The sequence below is a fragment of the Protopterus annectens genome, chromosome 16.part0, assembly GCF_019279795.1.
Source record: "Protopterus annectens isolate FY-2018-M chromosome 16.part0, PAN1.0, whole genome shotgun sequence".
Classification (NCBI taxonomy): Eukaryota; Metazoa; Chordata; order Ceratodontiformes; family Protopteridae; genus Protopterus; species Protopterus annectens.
The window spans coordinates 640808221-640822765 of record NC_056750.1 but is presented as its reverse complement, the minus strand read 5'-3'; the positions used below and the strand labels follow the sequence as shown (position 1 = coordinate 640822765).

Below are 14545 nucleotides of genomic sequence, written 5' to 3'. Positions count from 1 at the left end.
TGCGTTGCAATGAGAAAGCGGTTGGTGGAGATCGCCCATTCCCACACTCTCATGGCCTCTCGACAGAGAGGATAGGACCTGGTTCCCCCCTGTTTGTTGATGTACCAGACAACTGACATGTTGTCCGTCTGTATCGCAATAGTTCCTACAAGAAGAAGGTTGTGAAGTGCCTGCAATGCCAAGAGCACCACCCTCATCTCCAGAACATTGATATGCAAAGAGGTCTCTGTGTCGTTCCACGTGCCTTGGACCGTCCTGCCTGAGCAATGCCCCCCCCCCCCCCGAGGCGAGAGGCGTCCATGGTCACCGTGGCGAGGGAGAAAGGCGTGGAGAAGGGACGTCCCGTATGGAGGTCTGGGGAGTGGAGCCACCACAAGAGAGCCCTCCTGCAAGCCCTGTTGAGGGGAATAGGATGGCTTAGGGGGTAGTGTAGAAAGGACCACTGGACTTGAAGGGTCCACTGCAGGACCCTCATGTTGAGACGAGCCAACGGCAGAAGAGTGATTGCCATCGTCATGGAGCCTAGAGCCCTCAGGACCAACTCCACCAGTAGAGCTTCTAATTGGAGGATGGCCCACACATGAAGCCTCAGGCTTTGCAGTCGTTACGCAGTCAGAAATGCTAGAAGGTACCTCGTGTCTACTTTGGCCCCTATGAACTCTATCACCTGGGTCGGCACAAGAGAGGACATGTCCATGTTGATAGTGATGCCCAGCCAGAGGGCAAGTAGAAGAAAGTAGTCCCTGGCTGAGCAGAGTAGATGCCTTGTTGGGGCGGTCAGGAGCCAGTCGTCCAGGTATGGAAAAACCTGTATTCCCTGGAGTCTCAGGTGGGCCGCTATCACTGCTAATACTTTGGTAAACACCCTGGGGGCTGTGGTGAGACCAAAGGGAAGGACCCTGAACTGGTAGTGACTGGTTCCCAGCCGGAAGTGGAGAAACCTCCTGGATCGTCTGTCCATCCGAATGTGGTAGTATGCATCCTTAAGGTCTATTGAGCATATCCAGTCATTCTCCCGCAGAAGGGGGAGGATGGATTGAAGGGTGACCATCCGGAATTTTTATTTGGTTACCAACAGGTTCAAGGAAGAAAGGTCGAGAATTGGCCTCAAGTCCCCTGTCTTTTTTGGCATCAAAAAGAACCTGGAGTAAAACCCTAATCCGAACTGGTCTGGGGGGACGGGCTGGATGGCTCTTTTTTCTAGGAGCTGCCGAATCTCTGCAGCTGCTACCTCCCTCTGATCGGGTGGTACATCGGGGAGGTTTCTGATTTTGGGGAAGTGATACAGGGGAATGTGGTAACCTCTGGATATGATGCGAAGCACCCAGCGATCTGTTGTGATGGACTCCCAATCTGCCAGGTGCCTCGGGAAATGCCCACCGACTGCCAGCAGAGTGGAGCAGTCGGGCCACCCCTCAGGGTTGCTGCGTGGGCCGATCAGAGAAGGATTCCCTGGACCCAAAAATTTTCGGGCCCCCTCTGCCTTTAGGGCGGCGTCCTCCCTGTCCTCCTCTGCCATGGAAGGACTGGTTGTCCGGAGCAGGTTGGGAATGCTGCGATTTCCGGAACCACATCTTCTTCTGTCCCTTTTGGTTCTTGGAGAAGGACCTCTGGGGAGCAGAGAAGCGGACTCCGATGGCAGACAGCGTCTTCCCGTCCTTTTCGCTCTGGACTAAAGTCTCGCGAACGGTCTTGCCAAATAAGGCAGAACCATCAAAAAGGGGAATTCGCAAATTACACCTTGAAGGGTTCTGCGAAGTCACAGTGTCGGAGCCAGGCCTGACTCCTCATGACTAGGCCTGCTCTGCTGGCTCTAGCAGCTCCCTCTGTGGCATGGGATAAAAGCCGCATAGAGGTATTCGATATTGATCTTAGAGTGGCCATGCGAGTGGAATACAACTGCTTGTCTTCCGCCGACATGGACTCCGGGGGGGAAGCAGTGTACTCCTTGATAAGGTCTCGCTGCATCCTAATGACATGTGCCATGTAGTTCAGGGACCTTACTGAGAAGGTCGCTGAACTAAAGACCCGTTTCCCTAGGTGATCCATCGAGCGGGACTCTTTGCTCGGTGGATGCACAGAGGGGCTCTCCTGAGCTAATTCCCTCTTGGTGGCTGCCGCCACCAACATGGCATCTATGGGGGGACCCTTGCTCCAGTGGGACTTCTCCGAAGGGGGGCTCAGAATCCTATCGGGGCGTTTGGGAACTGGCTCCACAGTGTCCGGCTCTTTCCACGCCCTGGTGGTAATCAGGTCCACCAGGGGGTCGGCCGGAGGGGACACCCAAGAGGTAGACAGGCCTGCTTCGAACGCCTCCAGGAACACGGATTCGTCAGAGGAAGCCTTGGAGGCAGACCACCCCTCTATCCTAAGCACTTCCATGATGTCTCCAAAGGAGACATCCTCGGGGGGGGGGGTGATATTGGTGAGCCTTCCCTGTCATCCAAATCCGTATATTCTGTTAAGGACTCGGGGGAGTCCACGTGCCTCCTCTTACACTTCCGCTTGTGAGGAACATCCTCAGGGGGGCTGTCCGAGAAGGACTCACCAACAACGTCCTGTTCCAGTGGAACGACCTGAGACGTCAAAGCAGGCTGTCCCTGAGGCCGAGTGATGGAAGCCTGAACCAAACAAGAGGGAGTGTGGGATGGAGCCGTAGCAGGGAGCAGGGGCCTGGATGCCCTCAACAGTGCCCTCTCCACCACCTCGAATGCCGAGGGAGAGCTGCTCTCAGTGGGATCCAAGAGCTGACCCTCGCACGGATCCGAAGGGCGGATCGGAGCCGGTGCCGAGACCAACGGATCCGAGAGGCCAGTGTGCTCCGACCTGGACGGAGCCGAAGGCACACTAAACTCCCCCGGATCCGAAGCTCAGAGCACGGCTCCGAGAGCTCGGATCTGACAAGGATGGATCCGGCAAGCTCGAGGGGAGAGTCGGCGCCGAAGTACCCGATACTGTCGGCGCCGACCCGACCCTGGCTCCGACGCTGCCCGGCTCCAAACACTCCGAACCCAGGAAGCGGGTCGGAGAAGGAGCTATCGGGGCAAAATAGGGTGTTGAGCTCCCCCTGGGAGGGGGGGAGGCAGGAGCACTCCCATCTGCATTTGGGCCTGGATGAACTTTCTCATCACACGGTCCAAATCGGCTTCTGACAGGCTGCGTGTTGATCACGATGAGGCCACAGAGGCAGGCCGGGAGTGCCGCCTCAATGACCTCGACAGAGATCGTGTCACCCCCTCCTCGGGACCCGGTGAAAAGCATGGAGACCGGGTCCGAGAAGGAGGAGACCTACACCTGGAAGACCTAGAAGGAGAAGCCCGCTTAGCTGGGGGGCCGACGCGGAGGCCTCGGCCCTCCGCTTGTGGTGCTTCTCCCTCTTCTTTTCCTTCCTGGCCTCCCCCTCCTCCGGCGCAGAAGCGGGAGTTTGAATCCCGGCCAGGGGGAGAGAGGCAGGAGTGGCCGCCACCAAGGCCTGGGAGGAGGCCACAGAAGTACCGGAGGCCGAAGCCGAATCCCAGGGCAAAAGTCCTGCCAGGATCAGCTTCGACCTCCGGTCCTTCAGTGCCCTGGGGTTGAACGCAGCGCAAATCGCGCAACCAGAAGATAGGTGTTCAACCCCAAGGCACCGGACACACCGAGTGTGGCCATCCGCCGGTGAGAGCTTATGGCCACACTCGGTGCACTTGGAGAAAACCAACTTTGGGGCCTCAGACATTTTTTTTTTTTTTTTTGACTACAAAAAAAAAAAAACACACTCACACGTAAGGCCCCAACTTACAAGCACACTCACACACTACAAACCAGCGAAGGGAGGGGAGGAGAACGCAAATTACCGCAAAAAATAATTAACTATAGGATTTTTAACACTAAGGAACCTAAGCACACACACTTTAAAGGGATTTAAATGTAATAAGTAAATCAAGACCACTTATCTGAGCAGGAGCTCGTAACCTAGCTGCTGAGTCTAAGCGCGGCAAACTAGATCTGAGGTCAATCAGGGTTAGCAGGGGGTTATGGGTAAGGGGAGGAGCTAGGAGCTAGGAGCTCGGATCTATTAGCTGTGAAATAAGTTGCCGGCTCGGATCCGAGATCGGATCCAATACCCAAAGGTTGCTGACAAATGAAGTTCCTACTTCAGATTTTATGGTTCACATACTTCTTTCAGTTCCACCCCCCTCAAGCTGAGAATTATAAGTATCAGCTTGCATTGACTACTTTATCATGAAATAATCAAATGTCACAGCAAAGTATACATACTCATACCCAAAGAGGTAGATGCCCTCTAAAATGATGGAAGGTAAAGCCTCCATACTGTCAAGACAAGAAACAGAGGTAATGATGGTCCTCCGTGCAAGATTAAAGAGATCTCAAAGACTGCACCCTTAAACAAAAATGGAAGGGATTAAAACATTACAGATGAAGAGGGTAGGTACCTACAGCAGTAAACAGAGGAAAAACAATGAGCAGAATATACACAAGGGTGATCTCTAGCATTTGCAGGTCATATTAGTAAGCAATGTAAAATGCCTTAACAAGAAGGCAAGCAGCAGTGCACAAGGGAGGGTGGGAATGCTAGTATTGCAGAAGGATTCTCCTGTCCTTGGATGACTGCAAGTTAGACAATTCTGTAACTCACAGAATACACTTCCTCTATGTGCAACTCACCAATTACCATTTTCCACTAAGAATCACTACTAGTGTGGTTCCTATTATTGCAACAGTAGTGATTTAAAGCTTTTGGGGACTTTCACTTTTCTCAGTAACTGACAGATTGTAGAGGCTGGATATTTAAGTATAGGGAATGTGGAGGGAAGACATTCCCATGTGGGGGTACAGACAGCTCATCTCTGACAAAAAAAAAAAAAAACTACTTTTTCCTGTGTTCTACATGTAGACAACCAGCTCTGGCCAGTTTATTTCAACCACTGAAGCTTTTACTGGTTGTAATTCAACAGCACATACTGAAACCATCACAAAAACACAGGCTTTGACAAGAAGAGATGAAATATGGACATGCTTGGATATAGCTTGCTCAGGAATTTGCACAGTGATGTACACAAGAGTGGGTAACAAAAACAAGTTCAGAAAAGAGGTATACTAATGCACAAAGGTCAGAACAGAAACATAAGCTAGCTGCTCAGATGATAACATACAGGAAAGGAAGAGAATGCTAAAGAACTGATGCAATGAACTGGCCTTCCCAACCTATCAAAGGGGGAGGAAGACACACTCCTATAGATACTAAAATACTGAGAAAGTAGGAGAAGGACTGATGTCATGGGAGATCTCAATCTTCCAGAAGCACAGTAAAAAAAAAAAAAAAAAAAAAATATATATATATATATATATATATATATATATATATATGGAACATGGCATCTGTGTTATCCTATGTCATTATTTCTCTCTCTCTCTTGGGTCATACGATCAGACATCTGATCTGAAGCGGCATCTTTACAGACTTTAGGCTCAAGCTCCTCCCACTTCCATAATCCCTTGCTGCCCTATAACCCCTCAGATGGAGTTTGCCCCAGAGCTAGAACACAGCGAAGGAAGACCATAACCATCAGATAGGACATCTCCTCTTCCTCTACATCCCACAAAATGGAGGAATGAGGGAGGGATAGTGGTGAATAGTAACCTAGGATAACACAGATGCAAAGTTATGGTATGTACATAACTCTTTATCTGATGTTATCCATGTCACTATTTCTCACTCTTGGGTCAGAGTCCCCAGCTACCATAAATCCTGGGTGCCCTCAAGGAAGGACATGCCGAAGAACCATGGAGCCAAAAGAAGCCCTGTTACTGGAGGCAATGTAAGTTTATAATGAGTAACATACGTATGAGGAGCAGACCAGGTGGCTGGCGCACAAATCTCATCTACAGAATGATGGGCCAGATAGGCAACTGACGTAGCCATAGATCTAGTAGAATGAGCTCCAAGTGGTCCTGGTAAAGGTAAACTCAGAAGAATAGACTAAAGAAATACACTGTCAAGTTTATAATGAGTAACAGAAGTATGAGTAGTAGACCAGGTGGCTCCCACACAAATCTCATCTACAGAATGATGGGCTAAATAGGCAACTTACATAGTCACAGATCTAGTGGAATGAGCTCTGAGTGGTCCTGATAAAGTTAAACCCTTACACAACTAGACCAAAGAAATGCACTTCGAAATTCAGTGAGAATTCGTAACCTTAGAAACTGCCTAACCCTGTCTGTTAAGAGAAAATGCAGTTGGTCTGATTCGCAGAAACTCTGGGTTCTATCCAAGCAGAATTGTAACAGTCTATGAAAAGCAAGAGTATGTAACAGATATTTCCCTTCACTGGAAAAGTTACAGAAGAAAACTGTCAATTGAACTGACTGATTTAAATTTGCTTCTATAGCTATCTTAGGCATGAAGGAAAGATTGGTTCGAAGAACCACTCTGTCTTTATGAAATACAATGTATGGTGGTTTGACAGAAAGAGCCGGCAATTCTGAAACCCTTCTTGCCGAAGTTATACCCAGCAGAAAAGCAGTGACCAATGATAAAAATTTCATATCGCATGTAGCAGCAGGTTCAAACGGACTCTGTGTAAGACAATGCGGCACAAATGAAAGATCTCAAGAGGGAGAAGGATCCTTAATAGGAGGCCGGAGCAGAAAAACACCTTTCAAAAATACTTTACAAAGACAAGAGGAAAAAGTAGATTCCTCGCAAACATGGAAATTTAATAGAGAAACTAGCCCCATCTTGAAAAAGTGAAGACAACAACAACAAGATATCTAGAATGGGAGCCGAGAAGGGTTCCAGATTACGCTGCTTGGCCCAAGCAGAAAACCTTTTCCATTTACTCACGTATACCCTTCTGATGGATGCCTTCTGAGGCCAGAATAATGTTTCTGACAGGTGATGCAAGCCTGGACTGATTCAGGATTACAGGAAGTGGATAAACCATGCAGTCAGACGAAGAGTCTGAAGGTTGGGGGTCAGAAGCTGGGAGGGATGGGAAATCAGATCCGGAAGGGTATCTAGTATCCAAGGGGGTACTTTAGATGAGACCGTACGATGGGAAACCACACCTGCCGAGGCCAAAAGAGGGCAATGAGGATCAAGGTGGCCTTGAGGTGATGAGCTTTCTGAAGCACTGTGGGAATGAGAGGTATACCAGGATAGGTGTAAAGGAGACCCAGAGGCCAATCGTGAACCACAGCATCTCTATCGTGAACCACAGCATCTCTGGGGGGACTCCCCAAATGGGGGAATCAGGGTGAAATACTGGATGCATCTGTGCTTGTGACAAACAGATCGCCGCTCAGATGATTCCAGCAAAGGAAAATCTCTCGCCACCAAAGGATTCAGGGACCACTCGTGGGGACAGAAGATGGCCCTGCTGAGTCTGTCTGTCAACATATTGGACTCGCCATGAATGTGTTTTGCAAAGAGAAAGCACCTCGAGGACATCTCCCATCCTACACCCTCATAGCCTCGCGACACAGCAGATAAGAGTGTGTGCCACCTTGCTTATTTATGTACCACACAACTGCCACGTTCTCCATGTGAACTGCAATGGTACCCAGAGGGAGGCAGTTCTAAAAAGCTTGCAACGTCAAAAGGACTGCTCTCATCTCCAGGACATTTATGTGCAGTTTGGTCTCTGCAGAGGACCATGTACCTTCGACTGTCTTTCCTTGGTAATAACCCCCCCCCCCCCCAACAGGGAAGCATCTGAGGTCACAGTGGCACTGGGGGAGGAAGAGAAAATGGTCTGCCCACTAGAAGGTCGAGAGATTGAATTCACCAAAGAAGAAGATGCCTGCACACTGGAGTGAGACAGACTGAGGCAGTCATCGGAGACAGAGAAGACCACTGGACCGCTAGAGTCCACTGCAGAACTCTCATGTAGAATCTGGTTAACGGCACTAGATAGACTGCTACTACCATGGACCCTAAGACCCTGAGGAATAAGATGGACCTGAGGACGAGTCAAATCTAGAAGGCATTCAACATGAGCTCTGATTAGAAAAACATGTCAAAGAGGGAGCGCTGCAATCTCTGACACAGTGTCCAGCTGAATTCCAATAAATTCCAAATTTTGGGATGGAAGCAGATTCAATTTGAGCAGAGTCACTATGATTCCTAACTGATCGAACAAGGTGAAGCAAGTACTAAGTGGCTGTGACAACGATGCTGGGTGGGAGCTGTGAGGAGCCCATCGTCAAGGTACGGAAACACCTGGAATCCATACAGTCTCAGGTAAGCTGCAACCACTGCCATGCACTTGGTGAACACCCGGGGGGCTGTGGCGAGACCAAAGGGCAGGGTCCTGAACTGGTAATGGCTGTCCCCCACACAAAAATGGAGATGTCTCCTGGACGCCTGTCTATTTTTATATGATAGTATGATAGTACACATTCTGGAGATTCACAGAGCTCATCCAATCGTCCTTGTGCAGTAGGGGAATGATGGACTGGACGGTGACTACTGTGAACTTTGACTTTCTGACACAGAGATTTAACATGCTGAGGTCCAGAACTGGATGTTGGTCCTCTGTCTTCATCTTCTTTGGCACCAGATGGGATGGCGCATCGGGGAGGCACTTCCTGACTGGAGAGGGTGGCTGATTATCAGGAATAAAATAGCCCGTGGAAATAATGTTTCGCACTCCGTGATCTCTTGTAATATTTGCCCAGGCCAAAGGGTGCAGTGATAAATGACCCCCAACTGTGTCCAGGGCAGAACAGTCGGGCAGCACCTCAAGAGCACTGGAGAGGAGCTTCTCAGAGAAAGGTCCCCTGGAAACCTGATTCTGCAGACCCCCTCTGTCCCAGAGCAGTGTCTGCCATTGAACCCTCTCCCCCAACCTCTAGAAGATGGCTCATCCTGACTGTCCTGGAAGGAAGACTGTTGTTATTGTCTTTCAGCTTTTCCCGGTTAGGGGTCGCCACAGTGGAACTCCAGTCCGCTAATGATTGGCAGTAGATTTTCACGAACGCAGAGGTGCCAGCTCGACGTTCAACCTTCAATGAAGGCACGCCCATTTACACATGTCTTTCGAACACCCACCCAACTGCGGGGAGGACATGCAGACTCCACACAGAAGGCACTCCCCACACTCCAGCCGAGAATCAACCGGGGGAACCTCTTGCTGTGAGGCAACAACACTACCACTGCACCACAGCGCAAGTCCACTTCCAAAACCACACATTTCCAGTACCTCATTGATTCTTGGAAAATGAGTGCTGAGGGGTAGAAAACTTGATTCCCAAAGCTGACAAAGTTCTTCCCTTCCTGCTCACTGTAGGGGAATGTTTCTTTGACCAAAGTACCAAAAAAGGGTAGATCCAAAGGGGGCATTGGGGAAATATGCCTTAAAGGACTCTGCAAATCCACAAAGGCACAGGCAGGTGGCGCTGAACAGCAATACCTGTACAGACTGCTCGAGAGGTGACTTCCACAGCATTGGAAAACAGCCTCATCGAGGAATTAGACAGGGAAGTGAGATTAGACAGCTTGGGGAACACCTTGCTTAGTTCCCTAGCAGGCAATAACACAAAAAGGGAAGTGGTAAGCTCCTTGACCAAGTCCCTCTGGAGTCAGGTGAAATGTGCCAAGTAGTTAAGCGCCAGCAGACTGAAGGTAGCTGAAGGGAAGACCCGCTTTCTGTGTCTGTCGACTGCCCAGGGCTCTCAGTTAGGGGGATGAAAAGACATACTTTACTCCGCCAATTCTTTCTTGGTGAGGGCAGCTCCCAAAATAGCATTGACTGGCAAGCCTTTTGACCAAAACTGTTTGCCAAAGGGAGGGACTCAAACTTGTCTGTGTGTTTCGGTACTGGATCCACAGTATCCAGCTCCTTCCATGCCCTGCTGGCACTGCAGTCTATGAGTTTGGGGAAGGGGGAGGACCCAGAAGGTAGATGGTCCCATCTTAAAAACCTTTAGAAACATGGACTCCTCAGAGGATAACGGTAAGGAAGACCATTTACCCTTAAGCTTGAGGATTTTTAAGATGTCCCCAAAACAGACACCCTTGGATGGAGTTCTGGGGGACCAGTCCCCTTTGTCAAGGTCAATATCTTTGGTGAGAGACTCCATAGAGGAGTCTAGGTGCCTCCTCTTGCACGCTCTCTTCCAAAGCACCTCCTCTGGTGGGAGCTCAGGGGAGGATTCGGAATAGTAGGGAACCCTAAGGGGGGGGTGACTCCCACCTGAAGACTAGTTTGAGAGGACTGACCAGGAACAGGATGAGAAGAGTCTGCTCTCGGGGGCTGGGATAGTCCCTGGAAAGCCGGAGCGCAAACTCTGGTGGAGGAAAAATTTCTCCCTACTACCCAGAAGGCCGAAGGGCTGGATGATAACCCATCTGCACTCCCAGCATGCAGACCCACCTGAGAAGAGGGAACAGGGCATGCCAGCGCCTCCCGGTCTCTGGACAGTACGACCCTCAAGCTGTTGAGGGCCAAAGCACCAAGGGGAAGGGACTGGTGCACAAACAGAGTCTGAGGCCCCACTCAACGACTCTGGGATGACAGGTTGGGCCTGTGACTCCGTCTGCCCAAGGGGAGGTCAAGCAGAGGTGGTCAGTGACTCAGACGGGATAAAGACAAAATGGCCTCTATGGACACCTGTCTCCACTTCGATGCATCCCAGGGTCTGGAGGCCTGAAACCACCTGGATTGGATAAGAACACAGCAAAGGGTAGCAGAAGACCTCCTGGCCAGATGGGCAGGGGACGCAAGAAGCCCCAACTTAATCCGAGCCTTGAAAAAGGACCTCATCATCCTGTCCATATCAGAGGAGAGCAAGCTCCTGGAGGACTTAGAAGAGGCAGTGAACCTAGCTGGGGATGGATGCCTGGACCCCAAGGATCTCCCTGCTTGTCCGGAGATTGGCTCCTGCACCTGGTGGCAGAAAGGGACCACCCCAAGCCAGAAACCGAAGGGGAGTCCTCTATAATAAGGTGGGATCCAACACTGATCCCGGATCCATCCACCTTGGATCCAAGGACAACTGAGGATCTGAATGTTTGGGTCCCGCATGACTCAGATCCAAAGAAGTCGGATTTGTGGTAGGTCCGGATCTGGTCAGATCTGAAGGCCTCGATCCAGAGGCCTCTGATCTGGGAGTAGACTTCCATGACCTCGGACGCATGGGCTATGAAGTGGAAGCCCTGGATCCGGTGGTGGAGTCGTAGGATCTAGGATCTGAGGAAGTCGGATCTGAAGAGCTGGGATCTGACAGCCTGGCCTTTTTTGAGGAAGCCGACCTGGGAAGAGCGGTGGCTTTCCTCTTGTGTTCAGAAGGTTCCAGCTTGGTCAAGGATTGGGCCAATGGGCCCCCTGTGGCAATACCATTCAGTAAGAGCTTGTTCCAGTGCTCGACCAAGGCACTGGGGCTGAATGCAGCACCAATGTCGAATTCAACCTCCTGGTGATTGGCACCCAGACAATAGAGGCATTCCTTGTGCGAATCGGACATAGGCATCTTCTAACTGCACAAGGAGAACCTTTTAAAGCCAACAGGTTTGTCAGACATGGCAGATAAAAACAAACAAGCATCAAAACCTAAGGGACGCACCAAAATTGCTAATCGGGAGAATGCTAAGGCCAAAAAAAAAAGAAAGGACCACCAATAAGTAACAAACACTCACAGTGAAAGAACTACTACACTAAAGTCTACAGAGGCAAAAAACTAAAAAGGGCACCAAAACCCACAACTACCACCACAGCACCTGCAAAACAAAGAAACGGGAGGGGAGGGATGCTATAAACTACCTAAGAGAACAGGCTAACTATAGAAAACTCCCAAACTACTAACAAAATGGAGAATTCGCCAAAAAGAAGAGAATTTTTAAAGTACTTATCCCTACTGGGGACTCGAGCCAAAGAATGACGTCTGATGCTGAGCACGGTAAACAAGATCTCGGGGGTTAGAAGGCAGCAAGGGATCATGGGAGTAGGAGGAGCTCAAGCTTAGAAGTGGTCTGTAAAGTTGCTGGCTCAGATTCAATGCTGGATCCTATAAACTAAGAATGAGAAATAGTGACATGGATAACATGAGATCTTCATACTCCAGAGTGAAAAAAAACTAAAAAAGGACTGAAATTCTTTATCATGAGAGGTTCAGCAAACTAGTGCAGGACTCTACCAGAAAGGAGAAAAAATGTGTGTGTGTGTGTGTGTGTGTGTGTGTGTGTGGTGCAAGGATGTTCGCGAGTAGGTGACTTTAGCCAACAGTAATATGAGATTAGGGGAAACGGTAAGAATGCAACGATACAGATGATATTGTGATTTGTACAGGAGATGTGTATGCTGATCTGCAGAAGGCCATAGATGAGTCGAAGGACTCCTATGGGAAAAGGTTACAAGTCAAAGATACAGTTATCAGGATTGTAGACAGGGTCTGAAGAACACGCAGGAACAGGAAAAAGCCCTATGGCTATAGAAGAAGGTGAGGTTGGCAATTAGAGCAAAAGAGAGGGCATAGCAGAGGTAAAAATGTGGCTTTGACACAGAAGGAAGAGGCAATCTGCAGGGTAATGAAGGAGGAGGGAACTGCAAAGATACACACCGATAGCAAAATGGCAGAAGCAGTTAATAGTGGTAACAAAATCATTAGGTATATAACTCATGTAAAGGAAAGACAGAGGGATTCAGACTGAGCAGTGATGGGTGGAAATCACAAAAAAAAATGAGAATAAATAAAAGACTTAAATACTTAACTTCAAACTGTACAAAAAAGATCAAGGAAAGTCCCATGCTGCAAGGGAGAGAAGAGAGAATGATCCAGCATTGGATCCACACTCACAAAGAGAGAATAGGCTGACAGCGATCTGCCTTCTCTAAGGGAGGATAAAGTACAGTGACCAGAAGGTAGCCTTGCATGGTACACACAACCTGCTGAAAGACCCATCATAAAGAGCCTTTAAAAGCACACCACCCATTGTGGAAGTGACACAGGACTGAATGACAGCAACTTTGTTACCTCTACTGAAAAAGGAGGTGGTAGGAAAAATCCAAGGAACTACAGGCTTGTTAGACTAAAAGTGAATGGCAGCATCATGGCCAGAATCATAGGGCAACAGCCTACTCCAGTAGCACTAAGCCTACATCTCAGGAGACCCATCTGATTAATGGTTTGTGTCTGCAGGAGCTGGCACACAGAGGACAGGAACACCCATTCTGTGGCGGGGACGTAATTGTCCAGTGCCAAAATTTGTTGGCCAAAAAAGGACAACCCTGAGACATACATTTCCTCATTAAGCCTCGAACACTTTAGCCCTCCCTGCAGATACATAGGAGTATGCACTCAGTTGAAAAGGTGCTGCAGTTGCTGTGGTAAGCACATAGAGCCTTTCTTGGCTAGGGTATGATGTTAGGGCTTGTACCATACACCCCAACTGCCATGATCCCCGCAAGAGCACAAACCATCTTCATGGATGCCTGAATGATGGCCTATCAAAATGATTTCTGCTCCGTGTACTTGGTATAACCAGTATGGGGGACCTAAGCGGTTCATGTTCCACTAAGGTAGTCTTGATAGTCTGCAGGTATAGCGCAATCAAAACCAAAGGGAAAATTTCTGTGGTAAAGACTACCCACTTCTTTAGACCAAAACAATCAACAGGAAACAGAAGAACCTATTACATAAACCTGATCCAGTTGCATGTCTGGGTTACAGCAGAACATGGTAGTGGTCATAGACATAGCTTACTTGAACTCAAGGCCTTTGACTCATTCAAACACAAGCCACACACACAGCTATTAGGAAAAATTGAGAGGTTAAGGATAAGATCAAGACTAAGAAACTTGATTGCTGCATGGATGCAGAGTAGGACAAAGAGGAATGTGGTGAATAGTACACTGCCAGGAATAAGGAAAGTGACTACTGGAGTCCTGCAGGTACACATTACGGGTCCAGTATTTTTTAAGGTGTGCACTTTAGACATATCTGAAGGAATAAACAACAGAACCAATCTCTTTGCTAAAGTATGGAAGGAATCTAAGTAAGGATTTGGAAAGGCTTCACAAGTGGTAGCAGCTGAGGTTTAGTAATGAAAAATGCAAAATAGTACACCTGCATCACAGGGTGAAATATTAGCTGGACAGAGTGGATATGATAGCAACAGGGCAGGCCAGTGACCTGGGATGGTTGACCACCTTAGGACTGAGAAGGCAGTTGCAAAAGATTAAAGAATGTTGGGGTGTATCCTCTCCCTGGAATTGACTGCAGAGGTAATCAGGTAATAATCCTGTTGTATTAGACACTGGTTAGGTCATACTGTGAATACTGTGTGCAGGTCTGGAGGCCTACAGGGAAAGGGATAACAAGTTTCTGAAAAAAGCTCAGGGGAAATCCACCAAAAGGGTTTAAAGAATGCAGGAGAAAGGATGTGACCAGAGACTAAAGAAGCTAATCTGTTCTCAACAGTGACTAGAAGAGACCAGGGGATGGCACTGATAAGGAAGGAAAAGTCCATGTCAAGGAGATGGGTTGCCCTGAACAAGAAGGGCAGAAAGATGAGAAGTTGGTATGGGGAGAGTAACCCAAGTAG

At 48.9% G+C, this 14545-nt stretch overlaps 1 protein-coding gene across 1 annotated transcript in view; it reads right to left on the bottom strand.

The window, feature by feature from the left end:
* REC8 (REC8 meiotic recombination protein) overlaps nt 1-14545 on the bottom strand; it is a 1573438-nt gene that overhangs the window by 328600 nt on the left and 1230293 nt on the right. The window lies entirely within an intron of this gene.